The sequence below is a fragment of the Aegilops tauschii genome, chromosome 2 (assembly GCF_002575655.3).
Source record: "Aegilops tauschii subsp. strangulata cultivar AL8/78 chromosome 2, Aet v6.0, whole genome shotgun sequence".
Lineage (NCBI taxonomy): Eukaryota > Viridiplantae > Streptophyta > Magnoliopsida > Poales > Poaceae > Aegilops > Aegilops tauschii.
In genome coordinates, this window is record NC_053036.3 from 403,166,318 (window position 1) to 403,179,049 (window position 12,732).

Consider the following 12,732-nt stretch of genomic DNA (forward strand, 5'->3'; position numbering starts at 1 on the left):
TTAGACGCACAGTTCGGGATCCCCTACCCGAGATCCGCCGGTTTTGACACCGATATTGGTGCTTTCATTGAGAGTTCCACTGTGCCGTCCTGAATAGGTTTCATGGCTCCTTCAATTGTCCATAGCGACGCTATCCCAGAGGAAACCTTCCTCCCCGGACAGATCTTCGTGTTCGGCGGCTTCATACTGTGAGCCAACTCGCTTGGCCATCTGGAGCGGATCGATAGCTACGCCCCTGGCCATGAGGTCAGATTCAGAAGCTTGAATTACGTTGCGGAAATCCCTGGAGACTTGATCTTCACCAGATTCGAGACCGCGGCGATCGCTCACCCCGATGAACATGACTTAAATCCGTCGTCGGACCACACCCAGGAGATGGTTCCTATAACTGCCACGGCCTTAGATCCGGAGCACATTGCGCCATCCGAAGCCACGGAGTCCGCGGCGTTGGAGCCGCACACAGAATCGACACCTGGGAATATCTGCGTCAACGGAATTCCAGACTCGTTTCCGGCTATAAGTTCTGAACTGCGCACGCCCGCGGACGCCGAACTTGATCGTTTATCGATCTTTGAATTCAGCGCCGCAGACATCTTTCAGCACTCACCTTTGGGCGGTGTGCTAAACTCTTTCAAGAACCTTTCCTTGGTGGGGGACTCGCAGCCGAACTATGTCCGGTTCGAACTAGGGGCCGAGGATGGAGAATTTAGCTCCCCACCCGCCACCCACTTCATAGCTATTGTCGAAGACTTAACCGACGTGCTTGATTATGGCTCCGAAGACATCGACGGTATAGACGACGATGCCGACAAGGAGCAAGGCCCGGACCCGCCATTCACTGGACGATGGACGGCCACTTCCTCATATGACGTCTACATGGTAGACACACCGAAAAATAACAACGGCGATGACAAGGAAAACCTAGGAAAGGACCCTCCTAAAACACAACCAAAGCGCCGGCGTCAGCGGTCCCGCTCTAAATCCCGCCGCAGCAGGGATAGCAACACTGGCACGGGAGACGACAACACTCCGGATGGTGCCGAAGACACAGAAGAAACCGATGAACAAACTGCCGAACGAGACAATCGGGAATCAGGGCATGTCAGCCCTGATGAACAGGCCATAGAAGAAGACCCGGAGGACGATAGTTACCGTCCACCCTCCGAGGAGGAGACGAGCCTCGGCAACGAAGACTTCATCGTGCCTGAGGAGCCTTTGGAGCAGGAGCGCTTTAAGCTTCAGCTCATAGCCACTGCAAGGAGCCTGAAAAAGAAACATCAGCAGCTTCAAGCTGAACAAGACCTGCTCGTCGACAGATGGACTGATGTCCTGGCAGCCGAAGAATACGGCCTCAAGCGCCCAGCCAAGAGCTACCCGAAACACAGACTGCTACCTCAGTTCGATGAGGAGGCGCCGGAGCCCATATCTCCCTCGCGCAATGCGGACCGACCACCCCGCGGTCGGGATAAAGCGGCAACCCAGGCTGAGCAGCGGCCTGCCCCTCCGCCTTGTAAAAACAGAGACAAAACAGCTTGGGACTATACATATGACCTTCGGCAGGAACTGGACAGGAGAGCAGGACACACCAGATCAATCTATGGATCGCGGGGACGCCTTTCGACTTGCGACGACGGCTACCTATTCGGACGTGACAAACCTAGTCACGCCTGGGCCGAACTCCGCAGACGGACTCCATCGGAGCTACGTCACGATGTGGCCCGATATAGAGGCGCTGCACACCCTTGTTGATTCACCGACGAAGTAATGGATCACGAATTCCCAGAAGGGTTTAAACCCGTAAACATCGAATCATATGATGGGACAACAGACCCCGCGGTATGGATCGAGGATTTCATCCTCCATATCCACATGGCCTGTGGAGATGACCTCCACGCTATCAGATACCTCCCACTAAAGCTTAAAGGGCCAGCTCGGCACTGGTTGAACAGCCTGCCTGAAAATTCTATCGGCAGCTGGGAGGACTTGGAGGAAGCCTTCCTTGACAATTTCCAAGGTACATATGTCCAGCCACCCGACGCCGATGACTTAAGCCACATTGTGCAACAGCCTGGAGAGTCAGCCAGGAAATTCTGGACTAGGTTTCTAACCAAAAAGAACCAGATAGTCGACTGTCCGGATGCCGAAGCCCTAGCGGCCTTTAAACATAGCATCCGTGACGAATGGCTCGCCCGTCACCTCGGCCAGGAAAAGCCGAAGTCTATGGCAGCCCTCACGGCACTAATGACCCACTTTTGTGCGGGTGAGGATAGCTGGTTGGCTCGCAGTAAAAATACGGCCAGCGACGCAGGCCCTGCCGAGGCCAAAAACAGCAACGGCAAGCTCCGGAGCAGTAGACACAAACGTCGAAACAACGGCGACAACACCGATGACACTGCCGTCAACGCCAGATTCAGCGGCTCCAAAACCGGTCAGCGGAAGAAGCAGTATAAAAGAAACAATCAGGGATCATCCAGCTTGGACCGCATACTCGAACGTCCGTGCCAAATCCATGGAACCCCAAACAAACCAGCTAACCATACCAACAGAGATTGCCGGGTTTTTAAACAAGCCGGTAAAACAAATGCTGACAATAAGGAAAAGGGATCACAGAGCGAGGACGATGACGAGGAGCCCCGGCAGCCAAACACAGGGGGACAGAAGAAGTTTCCCCCCAGATCAAAACGGTGAACATGATATATGCTACACACATCCCCAAGAGGGAGCGCAAGCGCGCACTCAGGGACGTCTATGCGATAGAGCCAGTCGCCCCAAAATTCAATCCATGGTCATCGTGCCCGATCACTTTTGATCGTAGGGATCATCAGATCAGTATCCGGCATGGCGGATCAGCCACACTAGTCCTCGACCCAATCATTGATAGATTCCACCTGCCGCGAGTCCTCATGGACGGTGGCAGCAGCCTCAATCTGCTCTATCAGGATATAGTGCGCAAAATGGGCATTAACCCATCACGGATCAAGCCCACAAGGACTACCTTTAAAGGAGTCATTTCAGGTGTAGAGGCTCGCTGTACGGGCTCAATTACATTAGAGGTTGTCTTCGGACTTCCGGACAACTTCCGAAGCGAGGAGTTAATCTTCAATATCGTCCCCTTCCGCAGCGGATATCACGCACTGCTTGGACGAAGCGCATTTGCTCGATTCAATGCGGTGCCTCACTACGCTTATCTCAAGCTCAAGATGCCGGTCCACGCGGCATCATAACAGTCAATGGAAACACGGAACGCTCCCTCCGTACAGAAGAGCACACCGCCGCCCTAGCAGCAGAAGTGCAGAGTGGCCTTTCAAGCAGAACCGTAATCCGGCTGCCGAGCCCCTGGACACCGTTAAGAAGGTCCGGACTACGCTGCAGCGGGGCAGTTCGGCTTGTCAAGAGCTCGATTAGCAATTCAGCCCCCGTCCCAGCCCCAATCAAGGAGTGGCATTTGCACCACGCGTACATAATTACGCACCCAAAATTCCATGGGCATCGACGAAGGCACAGCTACCTTGCGATCCACAGTTCGGCTCGACCGATCCTGGATCTGCATATTTTCACTTTTCCTTGTTATTTTGAGTTTTTCTCTTTTCAAGGTTTCCTCTGACAACCCGTTTGTCGGGCACACCAAGGAGGCAAGAAGCTTTGGCGTACGAGGGAATCCCCAGGTGGTCTCTGCTAACGATTGTTATACCTGTTTTACATACCGGCATGCAGCTCGCTCTTGGTCATGGCATGCTAAAATAGCCTCACTTGCTTATCGCATTACTTGTACAAGTACGCCTCGACATATTAATCACATCACAATGGTAAATAAATGGTAGCGTCAGCTTATTATTTAATTTTCCTTGTCTCCTTACCTTTGTATTTACTACTCATCGCGCACGTACACTCTGGTACGTCTTACTACGCCAGGGGCTTCATCACGCCCCGCATTACGGCAGCAAAAGTCCGAACACTTTTACAGTACAATTCGGCACGCCGAACTTATAGCATTATATGCATTAGCTCTGAATCATGTCTTTGGTCAATAGTTGGGTTGCCTGGCTCCTGTGCTTACTACCTTACGTTCTGCTATATCGGCTAGGGTAGTAAAGAGAGAACTACTGCGATTGTGCCCCGGTTCTTCCGGATAAGCACCTCAGTAGAGAAAGCCGAAAACTGACTGTCATGATGAGGCGAGAGCTGGTCAGCTATTCGAGAGGTTTCAAATCCTTAGATATTTTTTCCGCTTCATGCGAGGAATCGTTTTTTTCAAATCCCTAGTTCGGCCTTCCGAATATCAGGGGCTTCGCCAAAATTCTCATCGTCAAACTCCTATGGCTATGTGAGGGTGATAAAGCCGTATAGTCTGATTGCCTTGTTCGTTGCGCTAAACACCTCCTTTAAGGACCAGAATGTGGAGTAAAGAGTGTTTAGATTTATCCCGAACACCCCCGTACTATCTATGAGGGGGCATAAGCCGACGACTAGCCAACTCTCAGATTACGTAAACGGCCGCACAGGAGGTAAAAATTTAAAACAAACGTTATATTACACAAACGACCTTGTTTCATATTACAGGACGGGATAACACGAATGTTCTCATGGGAATATAACATCCTTCGCACATTGCTCCGCCACAAGGCGGGATCCCTCCAGGACACTATCAAAATATAGCTCGGGTCGGCGGTGCTCCTTGCCCTCAGGCGGCCCCTCGGTCATCAGCTTCTTGGCGTCCATCTTCGCCCAGTGCATCTTGGCGCGGGCAAAGGCCATTCGCGCACCTTCAATGCAGACCGACCGCTTTATGTCTTCAAGCCGTGGGCAGACACCCACAAGCCGCTTCACGAGTCCGAAGTAGCTGCTGGGCATGGGCTCGGCACGCCATAGCCGGACTATTAGGTCCTTCATGGCTAGTTCGGCCGCCTTGTGCAGCTCGACCAGCTGTTTCAGCTGGTCGCCAAAGGGCACCGGATGTTCCGGTCCAAAGTACTGAGACCAGAACAGCTTCTCCGTAGAGCTCCCTTCTTCGGCTCGATAGAACTCTGCAGCATCTGATATGCTGTGCGGCAGATCCATAAACGCCCTTGGAGAGCTCCAAATTCGGGTAAGTAAAAAGGACTTGCTTTGCATAATGAAAGCCTTACCCGCCGCGATCCTCTTGGCCGCCTGGATTTCCTGGAGGGCGCTCTGAGCTTTTTCTCGGGCATCTCGCGTGCTCTGGCGGGCCTTGGCAAGTTCGGGCTCTTGAGTCTTAGAATCACGCTCCAGGGACTCGTACTTCTCGACGACGTCCTGGAGCTCTTGCTGGACCTCGCTGACCCGGGCCTCCCGCTTCTCGCGCGAGGCGCGTTCCTTGGCCGCTTTGTCCTCGGCCTTGGCTAACGCCTTCTTAAGGGCTGCCACCTCGGTTGTGGCCCCTAATATAGTTCATGACACTTTCGTCAGCACGAACCATGCATCTTTCCTAAATATTCACACAGGATACTACATACCTTGGCTGTCCTCCAGCTGCTTCTTAACGAGGTCGAGCTCTTCCTCGGCCCGCTCCAGGTCCTGCTTCAGCCCGGCGACCTCCGCAGTATGAACAGCAGCAGCCAGCAGCGACACCTGCTTATTCACATAGACATCTTATGTTAGACTCCTGCGAAAATTATTTTGATCCTCCGTTCGGTTTTTTCTTTCCGAACACCGAACAGAGCATCAGGGGCTACTGTCTATACTGTCATATTCTTTTTACAATTACATTCCTTACCTCAAAGCCTGTTAGAAGGCTAGTACAGGCTTCGGTCAGTCCACTCTTGGCAGACTGAACTTTCTTAATCACCGTACCCATAAGGATACGGTGTTCATCCCAATGGAAGCGCCTCGTAGTGCTTCCAGCAGATTGTCCGGTGCCTCTGGTTGGGCAGAGGCCACCGGTGGGGCAGGCATGTCACAGCCCTAGCTTTGGCCTTTGCTTGTCATTGCATATGCATCCATGCATCATCTTAAATTCAAGGAAATTGAATTGAGGGAATTCTCAAGCCTTAGAAATCTTTTAAAGAATGATCAACATTAAAATATTTTCAAATGAGCCCAACAAAATGTTCCTGCTAATCCCTGAAAATATTGGCAAGAGCTAAAATTCAAACCAATATTTTTGGAGTCTTAGAAATATTTATTTTGAGCATTTGAAATTAATTGAATAACTATTTGCATCGGATTTATAATAGTTATATATTTAATATATGTCCAATAATTCTGATTTTTAGTGTGGGGCTTTGGAACAATCCAACTAGTTCCTACAATAATTTTCAGAAGAAAATAAATTGATTTGGTTCAAAAACCAAATTAAAAAAAATGTCAGAAATAGAAAACAGAAACAAAAGGGGAAAAGGGTTTTACCTGGGCCTTACCTGACGCTCACCTGGCAGCCCAGCAAGCCGGCTGGCCCAGCCCAGTCATCCCTCTCCTTTCGCCAGGAGGACAGAGCCGTGTGCCCGCGGGGCGCACGCACGCGCATCGCCACCTCCTGCTTGCCGCCGACCGCCTCAACACCCTGGACGGCGCCACGCAACCCCCCAGCCCCTCTCACTCTCCCCTGTGCTTTCCCCCCTCCTCTGCTCTTCCCCGCAGCACCGCCGAGCGCCACCGTCGCCGTTCACTGTGGCCACCGAGCCCCTCTCATCCTTCCGCTGTGCTAGAAAGCTCCGACGAGACGCCCTCTTCTTCTACACCGAGCCGTGCATGCTCGGACGGCGTGTGAAGCCACCATCGCCGTCGTCTTCATCCTCGGATGCCTGAGATCGCCACCGCCATTCGTCGCCGTCACGACTTCCCAGAGCCCAGCGAGGCATTCTTCGTGACCGCTGTGTGCACCGCTGTCGTTACCCCCTCTCCCCGCTATCGTTTATGTCCTTTAGTCGCCGTACCCGTCGTGCCCGTGAGCTCCCCGTCGCCGTGGCTATCGCTGCCGCCGTTTGAGCTCGCGTCTGTCGCACCCGAGTACGTAGGCGTGTTCCTGCGTCTCCCAGGAGGCCAGCAAGCCCCTTACATGGCCCGCTAGTGCCTCGCAGCCTCGCGCCCATGCAAGCCGTGCTTCGGCCGCCGCCAAAGCTCGCCGCCGTTGCTAATTCCAGCCACCCCAGCGACCTCTGCCACCACCAATTGATGCGCCCCGATGCGCTGCGTCCGTAGGATCCAGCCACGAGAGCTCCCGTCGCCGGAAACGGCCGGGAGGACAACTCCGGCGTCCTCGGATTAGCGCCGGCGGCTAAACGCCGGCGGGTTTGACCCGAGTTAACCAGGGTTGACCCCCCTGGGTAATTGCCATGTGGGCCCCATCACTACTAACATTGGGTTAAGTTTATAATTAAACTTAATTAGCCCTCTGACTCACTGACTAGTGGGTCCGGGCCCCACTGGCAGTTTAGTTAGGATTAACTTAACGCTAATTAACCCTGTTAATTAGTGTTAACACTGCCACATGGGTCCCACAGGTCAGATTTGACCTGGCTGACCGCTGTTGACCTGCTGATGTCACACTGACATCAGGCTGACGCAGTAAATCATTTTCTGGATTAAAAATAATCCAGGAAATTTCAGAAATTGTCCTAAACTTCTAAAAATCATAGAAATTCAATCGTAGCTCAGAATGAAATAAGTTATATATGTAAAATTATCAGAAAAATGCAATCTATCCATCTGTATCATTTTCATGCATGTCAAACTAAGTTATACCTACTATATAGGTGAAAACATGATAATGGCATTTTAAATGCTAAATATGGAGTTTTACATATGAACCCTTAGTTCATATGGACTTCATTTAAACTGTTGCTAGATGCATTAGTGTAAGTCATAACCTTCTTGACATGTCATGATCATGCATCATATTGTTGCATTGCATTGATTGTGTTCTCTCTTGTTTGCCGGTGTTTGCCCCCTCTCAGTAGACGTGTTTCGACGATTAGTTCGATAACACCGATGAAGAGCTATACTATCTTCAGAAGTGCCAGGCAAGCAAAACCCCCTTGTTCATTCCGATACAATCCCACTCTCTCGCTCCTGCTCTCTTTACTGCATTAGGACAACAACGATTCAACTGTTACATGCTGCGGTAGTTGAACCCCTTTCCTCTGCATGACCTGTCATTGCCACAATAAATAGATGAAACCCACTAGCATGAGTAGGAGTTGTTTGAGCCCTGATGTGCCTACTCATTCATGCTTGTTTGTCATGCCTGCTATTGCTTAGAGTTGTGTCAGGTCCGATTCATCGGGGATGAATTGGGAAGTTGTGAACATGTCCTACTGTTGAGAGCTAAGTGTGTGAACACGATTTGGTAAAGGTAGTGGTGAGGGGCCATGTACGAGTACATGGTGGGTTGTCTCATTGAAACCGTCCTTAGGAACTGAGTTCTGTGTTTGTGATCCATGAACAGTTACTACCACACATTGGGTTCCGGTAACTCGACCCCTCTCGACTTATTAATCAACTTGATCTCTGTCCAGGAGTTGCAACTAGTTTCTGGTGTTTGTAGGTAGTGTTAGTAGTCTACCAAGTGGCACCCGGTACAGGTGGGCTTGGGACAGACTAGGCACAGTGGCACGGTGTACCAAGTGGCACCCAGATGGTGGGCTTGGGAACCCTGCTCACATCGTTTGGGGCCGTGAGCGACACCCCGGCCGGATCTCCTTGCGGATGGAACCCAAATAGGTGATAAACCTGGACTAGAGACTTGTGTGGTTAGTCAAGTCGTGGCCAACTCCCTCGCCAGGCTTCCGCTTGAAGGTTGCCGAGATACACGACGTGTACATGGTGGTAAGTGGCGAGAGCGTGTGTGAAGAAGTACACCCCTGCAGGGTTAACATCATCTATTCGAATAGCCGTGTCCGCGGAAAAGGACTTCTGGGTTGCATGTACAGTTCATAGATAACTTGAAGTGGATACTCTAAAATGCGCAAGATAAGTGTGAGTGCTATGGATGGCCTTCTCGTAGGGAGACGGGAGCAGATCCATAGTGGTGTATTGATATGGTGAATATGTGGACTCGTGTGCGCCACCTCAAAAGAGTTACTTGCAGTCGTAGTTCAGGATAGCCACCGAGTCAAAGCTGGCTTGCTGCAGTCAAACTCCACCACCCCCTTTATTGATACCGATGCATATGTAGTTAGTTCTGATGTAAGTCTTGCTGGGTACATTTGTACTCACGTTTGCCTATTTTATGTTTTGCAGAGAGACGTCAGTCTCGCTAGTAGTTCCGTGTGGACTTCGACGTTTAGCTTGTTACCTCAGCTACGATCTTGCGCCCTCGGCAGGATCTGGTAGATAGTCAGGCTTCTCTGCCTTTTTCATTTGTAGATGTCTGTACTCAAACATGTTAAGCTTCCGCATGTGCTTTGACTTGTATGCTCTGAATGTTGGGTCATGAGACCCATGTTTGTAATATCTCGCTCCTCGGAGCCTAATGAATAAATACTTTGAGTCGTAGAGTTTTGTTGTGATGCCATGTTGTATTTACACATATCGAGCATATTGTGTGTATGATTGAAATGCTTGGTATGTGTGGGATCCGACAACCTAGTTGTTTATCCTTGGTAGCCTCTCTTATGGGGAAATGTAGTCTTGTGCTTCCATGAGCCATAGTAGTCCGCTACAGCCAGGTTCACCGGAGTCCTGCCAGCCCAGCACTACTGCTCCGGAACACTTGACTGGCTGGCATGTGATTCACTTCGTTCTTGTGTCTGTCCCTTCGGGGAAATGTCACGCGGTGACATCCGGAGTCCTGCCTAGCCTGCTACAGCCCGGTTCACCGGAGTCCTGTTAGCCCAGTGCTACAGCCCGGATTCGCACGCTGCTGACCGACATGCTCGATGTTGATTCATGTATGCATGTCCCCGTAAGTTAGTGCCACTTTGGGTTCACGACTAGTCATGTCGGCCCGAGTTCTCTATCATATGGATGCTAGCGACACTATCATATACGTGAGCCAAAAGGCGCAAACGGTCCCGGGTCATGGTAAGGCGACACCCATGGGAATACCGTGCGTGAGGCCGCAAAGTGATATGAGGTGTTACAGGCTAGATCGGTGTGACTTAGAATCGGGGTCCTGACAAGGCACACCTCCTCCTTTTGGGGAAAAGTGCTTGCGGGACTCCGGAGCCGTATAAATCTCCAGAACGGTATCCGGCTGGGGGCCGAACTGGACTCGGTCCCCATCACCAGTCTCCATGGGGGCTTTTTCCCCGATGTGTCCGGCGGCCAAGGAGTCTTCCTTTGGCGCCACCCTGACGACCTCCGGAACCTCCCCCTGACTTGGGAAGGTCCTTTGGGACACCACCTCGTCATTGCCCTTGGCCGGGGGAGAGTGAGCAGGCGGCGGCGACACACTAGCCATCTCCTTCGAATCCAACGAACCTCCCGATGAGGATCGCGGGGAGCTGTCGTGGGCCGGACTACAATGGTATAACTTAAACATATTAATAGTGCAAAATAGAGAGGCCGGACACTCGGATGTGCACAAGGTCTTTTGTGCTTACGATGCGGCTAGGGGCTTGGTCCGGGGGGGTCGCTGTCGGTGTCAAAACCGGCGGATCTCGGGTAGGGGGTCCCGAACTGTGCGTCTAAGGCTAATGGTAACATGAGGCGAGGGACACAATGTTTACCCAGGTTCGGGCCCTCTCGATGGAGGTAATACCCTACTTCCTGCTAGATTGATCTCGATGATATGAGTATTACAAGAGTTGATCTACCACGAGATCGTAGAGGCTAAACCCTAGAAGCTAGCCTATGAGTATGATTGTTGATGTTGTCCGTCCTACGAACTAAACCCTCCGATTTATATAGATACCGGAGGGGGCTAGGGTTACACAGAGTCGGTTACAGAGAAGGAGATCTACATATCCGAATCGCCAAGCTTGCCTTCCATGCAAAGCAGAGTCCCATCTGGACACGGGACGAAGTCTTCAATCTTGTATCTTCATAGTCCAACAGTCCGGCCAAAGTATATAGTCCGGTTGTCCGGATACCCCCTTATCCAGGACTCCCTCAGTAGCCCGTGAACCAGGCTTCAATGACGATGAGTCTGGCGCGCAGATTGTCTTCGGCATTGCAAGGCGGGTTCCTTCTCCGAATACTCCATAGAAGATTGTGAACACGAGGATCGTGTCCGGCTCTGCAAAACTAATTCCACACAACACCGTAGAGAGAATATATTTCACAAATCTAATCTGCTGACAACTTTTCATAGCGTGACATCATGCCGCGGCCCGGTCATTATTCGAACCGTTTTCTCCCTGCCTGCCATAACACATATTACGAGGCGGTTTTATTGGCACGTCTTGTCGAAGCAGAGATCGTGTCCCCCTTATCGCGGGATTCTCATCAATACGGGCGTGGGTAACCGAATCGTGTTACGGATATAACTCCACGGTTTTAGGCAAGTTCCAAATGGTCACGCGGAGGACGCTTGATATTCACCCCCTTTATAAAGAGGTCCAGACCTGTCCTTTTCTTTCAACGCCCAATCCTTCCCTTCCCTTACCTCGAGTTCCAACACCCAAGGCTCAGGCTAAGCGCTTCGGACCTTCAATCATGTCCGGATCCAACCTTCAAGGCCGGTGGATGGCCTCTTCTATGACAGAGGAGGATATCAAGAAGCTTAGGGAGGCTAGGTATCTGACCGCCGAAATCTCCCACCGGCTACGTGCTCAAGGGCAGGTTATCCCTACTCCCGAACCCAGCGAGAGTGTCGTATTTGTTTCCCAGTTCCTTCGAGGGCTTGGCTTTAGTCTTGATCCCTTCTTAAGAGGGCTCATGTTTTATTACGGGCTAGATTTCCATGATCTAGCTCCAGATTCCATCCTTCACATCTCGTCGTTTATCGTCATGTGTGAGGCCTTCCTCCGTATTACCCCACACTTCGGCTTATGGCTCAAGACCTTCAATGTGAAGCCGAAGATGATCGAGGGGCGACACGCAGAGTGCGGAGGCACTATAATAAGCAAAGGTGCCGACGCCCCATGACCGAAGGGCTCCTTCCCGGAGGTGTCCGAATTATGGCAGCGGGAGTGGTTTTACATCACTACTCCCCGGGGTACAAAGTGGGTGGCCGCCCCAGCCTTTCGCCCGGGCCCTCTGCCTCAACTGGCGTCATGGGTCAACAAAGGGCTGGACTGGGGGCCAATTAATGACGTGCTGACATTGCAAAGCCGCATCCGAGATCTCCTCAGGAGGGACGTCAGTCTCGTCCAGGTAATGCAAGTAATGCTGGTTCGTTGGGTCCCGCCGTGCAAACGTCGCCCTCTTCGTATGTGGGAGTTCAACCCAGAAGGACCGCGAATTATCTAACACTTCTTCGGCGTGACGCTCGAAGGGATCTATCAATTATTCTTCGGATCACGAATAAAGTGTCCGGACACCACCGAGGACGCGGGTCTGAACTGCAACCGTCCAGATACCCAAGTAAGTAACTCTGCAACCGAACACACCGTTATTATGTTTGTTATAACATCATTCTGACAAATCACCCTCGGCCAGGATTGAATAAGGAAGGCGGAGAGGATCAGGTGTTCAGCCCCTCTTCCTGAAGGCTCGCCGAATCCTGTTCTAGCCAGGATGCTGGAGCGCGCACCCTACCAAGTGCCATCAGGAGAAGATGAAGGGAGGCGCAGAGAAGCCGAGAGCGGGCTTCATGCATTACACATCCAAACCGGGGGAATTGGTACCTCCACAAAGGAGGGTGATCAGAGAGGTGAGTCAAAAATCCCC